Raw genomic sequence first — 8,934 nt, 5'->3', positions numbered from 1 at the left:
TAGCAAAATCACCACCATCACGAGCAGACAATGAGCGTTTACTCTCAGCCTGTCAATGCACTATTCATTTTATACGTATCATCTTTTTTTAAAAAAGATTTTTTTATTTATTTGACAGAGAAAGCACAGAGGAATGGGAGAGGGAGAAGCAGGCTTCCCGTTGAGCAAGGAGCCCAATGTGGGGCTTGATCCCAGGACCCTGGGATCATGACCTGAGCTGAAGGCAGACACTTAACGGACTAAGCCACCCAGGAGCCCTGTACATATCATCGTTAATCTGCACATCAACCCTTGGAAGGGAGGAGAGAAGAGAGATTCTTAGAGAAGCCCAATGACTTTTTCAAGGTCATAGGGCTAGCAGGTGTCTGAGCTGGGTCTTGTAGTCACACTGCCTAAGTAAAGCCCCTGTGCTTTATCAACTTTAAGGTTTAGCAGAAGAGGGGCATGTGGGTGGCTCAGTCGGTTAAGGGGCTGCTTTCCGCTCCGTTCCTGATCCCAGAGTCCTGGGATCGAGCCCCTTGCCAGGCTCCCCACTCAGGGGAGGAGTTTCCTTCTTCCTCTCTCCCCTGCTCCTGCTCTCTCTCAAATAAATAAATAAAATCCCCCAAAAGAAAAAAAGAATTAGCAGAGAAGCTGGGAACTCTTGTGTTAATGGGGCAGGTAGAAATCTGTTCTCAACTGTCAATATCCTGATTTCGTTGAATTATCTTTACTTCAAGATCGTTATTCAGGGCAATTTTGAAAGAGAATTCCTCCCAAACCCTTCTCTCAAAAATCTGCTGAGTAGAGATTGTTAAAACACCTAGAGCCCGTCAGTGTTTAATTTTGTCTTATTTGCATCTCAAAAGCACATCCTTCAGATTCAGGTGATTTTTCTTCTTCATTTTTTAAAAAAGATTTTATTAATTTATTCATGAGAGACACACAGAGAGAAGCAGAGACAGAGGCAGAGGGAGAAGCAGGCTCCCTGTGGGTAGCCTAATGTGGGACTTGATCTCAGGACCCGTGTCTACAAGCGACAAAACACCAAGATTGATGCAACTTCCAGATGCCAGTGAGAGGCATGAAACAGATCCTCCTCACAGCCTCCGCAGGAACCAACTCTGCCACCACCCTGTCTTGGACTCTAGAAATGGGATGCAATACGTTTCTGTTGTTTAAATCACACAGTTTGTGTTCTTTGTTTATGCAGCCTTAGGAAACTAATCCGGTGTGTATACACCAAGCAATTCCACAAGCACTTGCTAGACAAAAAATTGGCTTTAGATTCTGAATGGAACTCATATTTAAGAAAGACATGTTCCCTGATCTCTAAGAGCTCACAGACTAAACAGGATGGAGGGGGAATCCCTGGGTGGCTCAGCGGTTTGGCGCCTGCCTTAGGCCCAGGGCCTGATCCTGGAGTCCCGGGATCGAGTCCTACGTCGGGCTCCCTGCATGGAGCCTGCTTCTCCCTCTGCCTGTGTCTCCCTCACTCTCTCCCTCTCATGAATAAATAAATAAAATCTTTAAAAAAATAAAATAAAGGGGATGGAGGGTAAGCACACACACACACACACACACACACACACCAGTATCTGGGAGGGATCTAGGAGTGATCTGGAAAATATAGGAAGGCTCTAAGAAATTTTCACTGGCTAGGTAGGGTGTGAATTAGAAACTAAAATGGTTGTTCAATCCATTGACAGGTTTTAATGATTCACTCTTCTATAATTAAAAACCTAATAATTCAAATAGCGTTTAAAGTTCAGGTTAGCCTTGAAATATTTCTCTCCTTCTTCATCTGCATGCAATAACATTATTAGAAGAAATAGTTTCTGACAATAGATTCCATTTACTGAGCTCTAAGGGGCTGATGGTTCAGCTCCAGGTGGGCAACAGGATTACCAGGTTTTTTTTTTTTTTAAAGAACAAATTTCATTCGTTCTCAATCATCTTCGTTGCACTGTGAACAGAAGCAAATCATTAGGGTTCAGAATATTATTCTGCAAAGGAAATAATTTATGTTGCCTGGAGCCAGCGATCTGAAAATAACAACATTTGCAGGACACGCAGTGCAAAATGCCTAAAGCATTTTCTTTATTTTATTTCAACTCAGGCTTGTAATTTCTTATCCTAGAACATCTCAGTAAAGACCAAAAGGAGGGCTTTGTAAGGTCAGATAAGGCTCAAACTTGTCCCTTTGCCTTTAAGCAAGATACTAAGCCAGTTTTCTATTTTATTTGGGGGGTAGAGCTTGTAACTCTATCAAAGCCGTTTACCATTCCTGATCTGTGCTCAGTACAGAAATGGCAGGATTAATCCAGCAGATTTATTCCTTTTTGAAATTGTGAGCTCTATTTATTAAAATGTCTGGTCTCCTTGGTGATAGGGTGAAGAGGAGGGCTGCCAGATAAAATAAAGGATATGCATGGGATATACACATACTAAAAATCATTTGTGGTCTATCTCAACTTCAAATATAACTGGGCACCCTTTTATTTGCTAAATCTGGCAACTCTAAACTAGTGCAAGTGAAATGACACTGTGGGGCAGAGAATCTTGAGCCTGTATCACTTCATGAATGGAAAAGTATGGACAAGATAGAAAGGGGGCAGGAGTGAGCTTTGGAATCATTCAAATCTGGGGAGATTGCTGGCTCTATAGTTGATTATGTGGCTCTGGGCAGTGTGTCTGAGCAGTTTCTCTGGATTTCAATTTCCTTATCTGTAAAATGGGTATATAGAACACTTGCCTCCTCTGCTTGTTAGGTTTAAGTCCTAGTACAGTGCAGTGTAATGCTGAGCCATAACGGAGCCAGAGGAAAAAGGAATAACCAGTAATACTGATCTTGCCCTTTATTTAAAATTTTAAGGTTTTGTTCATCATGGATTTTCTCAGCCTAAGTTTTGATTTTTAAAAAAGACTGCATTAAAATATTATTTATTAAAAAAATAAAATAAAATATTATTTATTTATTTTACTCATTTTTTAAAAAAAATAATATTATTTATCTAGGGGTTTTCTGATGCGCCTTTACATCATTTTGCACCTGAGCAAGAAGCTCAATCACGTCACTCGAGTCCTGGCCCTGGCATTCAATGAGTCTTAAATATTGATATTTACCCTTTTCATTGTATTAACACTTAAATTTAATAATAACATTAAATATTATGAATAACAACTCTCTTACATTACACTGCCTTGTAGGGTCACATTAAAAGCAGTAATGGCAAGAAACACTTATAAGAACTTTCTGTATCCCTGGCAGGGTGCTAACTTCCTTAAGTGCACAGTTTCATTGAATTCTTACAAAACTGTGAGATTCCTAAAGTCACTATTTTCTATTTTATAGAAAAGTGAAGTTTTCAAAAATTCAAACAATTTCCCCAAGAAGATACAGCTAACAAATCAAGGTGTCAGATACTCAAAATTGTTTTTTTTTCCCCTGAAGGGTTACTGAAACATGTTTGCACACATAGGATTTTTTCTTTTTTTAATTTATTGTATTTTTTATTATTTTTTATTTTTTAATTTTTTTGTACACACAGCACTTTAATTCAGTTATCACCAGGCGGCCCACCAGAAACCTCCTGCCTGTGATAATCTAGACAGGCCTCTAGGTGTCCTCGTCGACCAATTTTGTAAGAGCCAGAATTCTAGGCCAGAGGAAAAGTCTGTTTTAGGAAAGGTTTTTCTCGGGCGTGCTCTTCAGAAGAACTTCGCACATTCTGTGCATGTTTTCAGACAAAACCGGGCCTGATCTCGATGGTTCCTGATCTGAAGAAAGACTCTGGCTTCAGGAGGGCAAACCTCTTAATGGACCCAGGTGTGACACTTTTCTAGAAAACCAACTACAAGAGCTTCTGAAGTATCCATTCATTACTGTCCCTCCTGACAATGGGTAGTGGACTGGCAAATGGCATTGCCAAGTGTCCCGTATCTATGGTGCATGTTCTTTTTTTTTTTTAAGATTTTATTTATTTATTTCTGAGAATACACCGAGAGGAGAGAGAGAAGCAGAGACACAGGCAGAGGGAGAAGCAGGCGCCATGCAAGGAGCCTGACTTGGGACTCGATCCTGGGTCTCCAGGATCAGGCCCTGAGCCGAAGGCGGCGCTAAGCCACTTGAGCCACCCGGGGGTGCCCTATGGTGCATGTTCTGAATTTAATGATTTTGTTTGGTGTTCCTTGGTGATTTTTTTCCAGAGTGCCCTAAATGTCCTTATCTTACTTTTTTCTTTTCTTCTCTTTTAGTAATGGCAAAAATTTGGCAGTTAGAGCTATTTTTAAATTTTAACCTAGCATCATAGGGGCACCTGGGTGGCTCAGTAAGTTGAGCATCTGCCTTTGGCTCAGGTTATGATCCTGGAGTCCTGGAACCGAGCTGGGTTGGGCTCCTGCTCAGCGGAAAGTTGGCTTCTCCCTCTGCCCCTCCCCTTACTCGTGCTCTCTCGCTTGCTCGCTCACTCATACTCTTTCTCTCAAATAAATAAAATCTTTAAAAAATAAATAAATTTAACCTAGCCTCTTGATTTTCATTTGCTGAATCTGGCCACTGGGCTGGCTCCTTTGCATTCTTCTGCACACAAAAAGGCAGGTGCAGTCCTTGAGTCAGCAGCAGGGCCAAGCCCAGGGGGAAGCAAGTCAGGCAGCTGGACACCCAGGTTAAGTAGGCAATCGGTCCCAGGCTCTTGCAAGTTCTCTAGACCTTGCAGGAGAGCTGAAAAGTCTGGAAAACACCTTACTTGGCTTGACTGCGTGCATTAAACCTTGGTGCATCTTCCATCTCCAAACTCCAGAGTGACACAGATCCATACTTTACTTTGTAAAGCAGAATTTGCATTTGCACAAATTATGCATTTGTGAATTGCAATCCAGGCCTGAGTATCTTCTAGATATATTACTTGGGCCAAGCACTTAACCTCCCCGAGCTTTTGTTTGGGATTAATAATTACAAACTTGAGGTAAAGATTAAAAAAGGAAAAAATATTCCAATATTCCACTATGCTCATGACAGGGCCAGAAATATAATCAGCTCTTGACAATGATTAGTAATTTCAAGAGTGTTGTCTGGGCAGCCCGGGTGGCTCAGCGGTTCAGCAAGCACTGCCTTCAGCCCAGGGTATGATCCTGGAGACCTGGGATCGAGTCCCACATTGGACTCCCCACAGGGAGCTTGCTTCTCCCTCTGCCTGTGTCTCTGCCTCTCTCTCTGTGTCTCTCATGAATAAAAAAATAAAATTTTAAAAAAAGTGTTGTCATTTCAGTGACAAAACTAAGGCGGTGCCAATCCTCAGAACCCCAACTTTCTACATCTCATTTAATATCCAACCATCATTTTTCACCTTTTTTTCCCCCAGGAAATAACTGATCTCATGAAGCACCTGCTAGAGACTAGCTGTGCCTCGTTGTTACATGCATTATCTTGTTCGGCCCACAAACCCCCTTGTGTGATGGGTGATAGTGGGGAGACTGGGACCTTGGGAGGTTAGAAAGCTTACCCTAGTTCATCCAATGAACAAGTGCTAAGGCGGGGATTGATTTCAAGCCCGGCAGCCTGTCTCCAGGTCTGCCTGACTTCAAAGCCCACTCATTTAACCACTGCTTTATAAAGATGGTGATGTCTATGCAGACACCCACTATCTTCTGATAATTGAAGGGCTGAGGAGACTGTCCTTCCCAGTCTTGGGTTGCTAGTTTGCCTGATGAGATCTTTCGCACTCCGGCTTCCCAATCTTTGATCTCCTTAGGGAGCTTTCAATTTCTTTTGAAAATGAGGAGAGGACAACATAGAGTGATTTTCCAGGGAATGTGAAGTGTTGCTTTGCAAGTGAGCAGGGGCGGGAGGCTGTGATGCTAGTTTAGTTCACTATTCACGACCCACCTTCAAGGACATTCCCCAAATGCCTTTGCTCTTTCCTCCACCCTTTTTGCAAAGATAATTCTCCCCCAGCTGGCCCTTCATCAGGAACATCTCCAAGCAACACCACCACAATCAGAAGTGTCTGAAGTGTGTATCTTGAAAATCCACACACTACAGCCTGCTGGATTGTCTTTTTCCCCATTTTCACCTTGCTGATCAGATTTCCAACCGGCCAATTGACTTCCTTCCTTCTTTCTCCCAGGGCAGCTCTTTTGTTTGCTCCTTCTTTTCTCTTTTCATTTTCTTTGGCTTTCGTTCAAGAGAGATGCTTGGTGAACAACTGCTTTTCTATAATGTCGTGGTCAATAAAGAGCATGAGGTTTGGAGTCAGACAAACATAATTTTGAATTTTAGCTTTACAACTTGCTGTGTGGTCATGTACTGAGGCTGTGGTAATCCTTCGGAGCATCTCTCTCTATCCTTTCTCAGGCTAAGATCACCTTTGTCACACAGTTGTAGGAAGGATTAAATCAAATGAGAGCACTTAGCCCATTGTTGAGACTATAGTTAGAACTCAAAAATGGAAACTTTTTTTTTTTTTTTTTTAAAGATTTTATTTAGGGCAGCCCGGGTGGCTCAGGGGTTTAGCACCACCTTCAGCCCAGGGGCGTGATCCTGGAGATCCGGGATCCATATCGGGCTCCCTGCATGGAGCCTGCTTCTCCCTCTGCCTGTGTCTGCCTCTCTCTCTCTCTGCATCTCTCTGTGTCTCTCATGGATAAATAAATAAAATCTTTAAAAAAAAAGATTTTATTTATTTATTTGAGAGAAAGAGAGAGAGAGAGAGAGCAGGCGTGAGTAGGGGGAGGGGCAGAGAGAGAGGGACAAGCAGACTCCACACTGAGCAAGGAGCCCAGCATGGGGCTCATTCCCAGGACCCTGAGATCATGATCTTAGCCAAAACCAAGAGTCAGACCCTTAACCGACTGAGCCACCCAGGCACCCAGCCAGGTAGCTTTCTTTCTGATTACCTGTATTTCTTCAATCTCAGAATAATATGTCTTCCTATCTTTTAGTTTCTGAAACTGGCTAAACTCCATTAGCTTTAGGGCTTTGGTGAATGCCACGGTAACATTCTCTCTCTCTCTCTCCTTTTTTTTTTTTTTTTTTTTTTGAGGCGGGGAAGGGCAGAGGGAGAGAGAGAGAGAGAGAGAAAGAAGGAGAATCATAATCAGGTTCCATGCCCAGTGCAGATTCCATGTGGGGCTTGATCTCAGGACCCTGAGATCATGACCTAAGCCTAAATCAAGAGTCGGACCTGATCTGATTGAGCTACCCATTGCCCCCTTTGTGACCTTCTCTTAACCCCGGGAGAGCTTCTTTTCCTTCTTGATTAACTGAATTTTCTTTTACCAACCCCCAAGCCTGGGCACAGCCCCAAAAGGCCCCATTGTGTCCCACCAACCTAGGGTATTATCTACATCCTTTCTTTTTTCTCACAACACTTGGCTTTCATAAGACTAATGATGATTCTAAGTTATTCACATTAGTCACTTCTGTTTTTCCCTCATTGATTGGATGGGCAGCTACAGGAAAACATTCTATCCTCACTGCCTGGAACAGAGACTGACTCATAGTTGGTGTTCTCGTATTTGTTGGATGTGTGCCTTTTCAAATCACATACAACCTCTCCCCCATCCTCAGGAAACAATCATCTCCTTTACTTTCCCCCTTCCTTCCCTTCAAAATTGAGGAATCTCTGCTTTAAACACTGGAATGCAGTACCCATAGAAGTAGATTTAACACATTTTCCCAGGTAAGTTGAAAAGGGTTTCTCCGTGGGGTCACTTTAGGCAGTTTGGATAGAACAACTATTTGTTGTGTGGGACCATCCCTTGCCTTGTAGCTATTTACAGTCCCTGGTCCCTAAATGCCAGTAGTATTTCCAAATCACTGGGGGATTCTAATATACAGCAACACATTTCCAAATGCCCCATAACAGGTGGTATAACTCTGGTTGAAAATCATGGAACTTTTAAAACCTGGGACACTCCTTAAGTGTAACAAGCATTTAAGATGATATAATTATCCAAAAACTCGGCAGTTAGATCCACTCCCACCCCCATTTCCTTCGGTCCTGATACACCATGCTTGTCAAGACTGCTAATAAATGCAAAAGAAAAGAGAGAAAACATGTTTGTGTGTATGTTAACATTAAGAACCAGCTAAGCAGGGGAAGAGAGGGAAAAATAAAACAATACAAAATCAGAGAGGGAGACACAGGAAACAGGGTGGCTAGAGGGGAGATGGGTGGGGGATGTGCTAACTGGGTGATGGGCATTAAGGAGGACACGTGATGGAATGAGCACTGGATGTTATATAAGGCTGATGAATCACTGAACTTTAGCTCTGAAACTAATAATTATATGGTAACTAATTGAATTTAAATTAAAAAATCAAAAAAAGAAAAAAAAAGTCTAATTTACAAATGAAGTACTGGAAAAAAAAAAAAGAATCAGCTAAGTATTGCCAAAACAAATCTTGGTGCATATTTCCTATTTTCTTTTGTAGGGGAGATAGTGAAGCATCAAAAGTAGAAGAGGGGATCCCTGGGTGGAGCAGCGGTTTAGCGCCTGCCTTTGGCCCAGGGCATGATCCTGGAGACCTGGGATCGAATCCCACATTGGGCTCCCGGTGCGTGGAGCCTGCTTCTCCCTCTGCCTATGTCTCTGCCTCTCTCTCTCTCTCTCTCTCTCTCTGTGACTATCATAAATAAATAAAAAAATTAAAAAAAAAAAGTAGAAGAGGTTGGAAATATTAGAAGGATTTTTTGGCACTGGGCTCAAATTCTATCTAATAGGAGGTAACTCCCAGGTTCATTCTTTCCAAAGAGACTCAAGAGTGAAAGTCCACAGGCACATACATCTGATAGACGTCAATTCTGAGAGGACTCCTCAGGGTCATGATAGAAGAGCATATAGCTTCACATTATCATACCGCCCTGAACCATCAGAAATGGAGTAAGATCGATAGGTATTTTCAGTGCTATTGATCAATATTTAGCTCATTACAGTTATCTCTGATTGTAA

This window comes from Canis lupus, chromosome 20 (genome assembly GCF_011100685.1).
Source record: "Canis lupus familiaris isolate Mischka breed German Shepherd chromosome 20, alternate assembly UU_Cfam_GSD_1.0, whole genome shotgun sequence".
NCBI lineage: Eukaryota > Metazoa > Chordata > Mammalia > Carnivora > Canidae > Canis > Canis lupus.
This window is presented reverse-complemented; position numbering follows the sequence as displayed.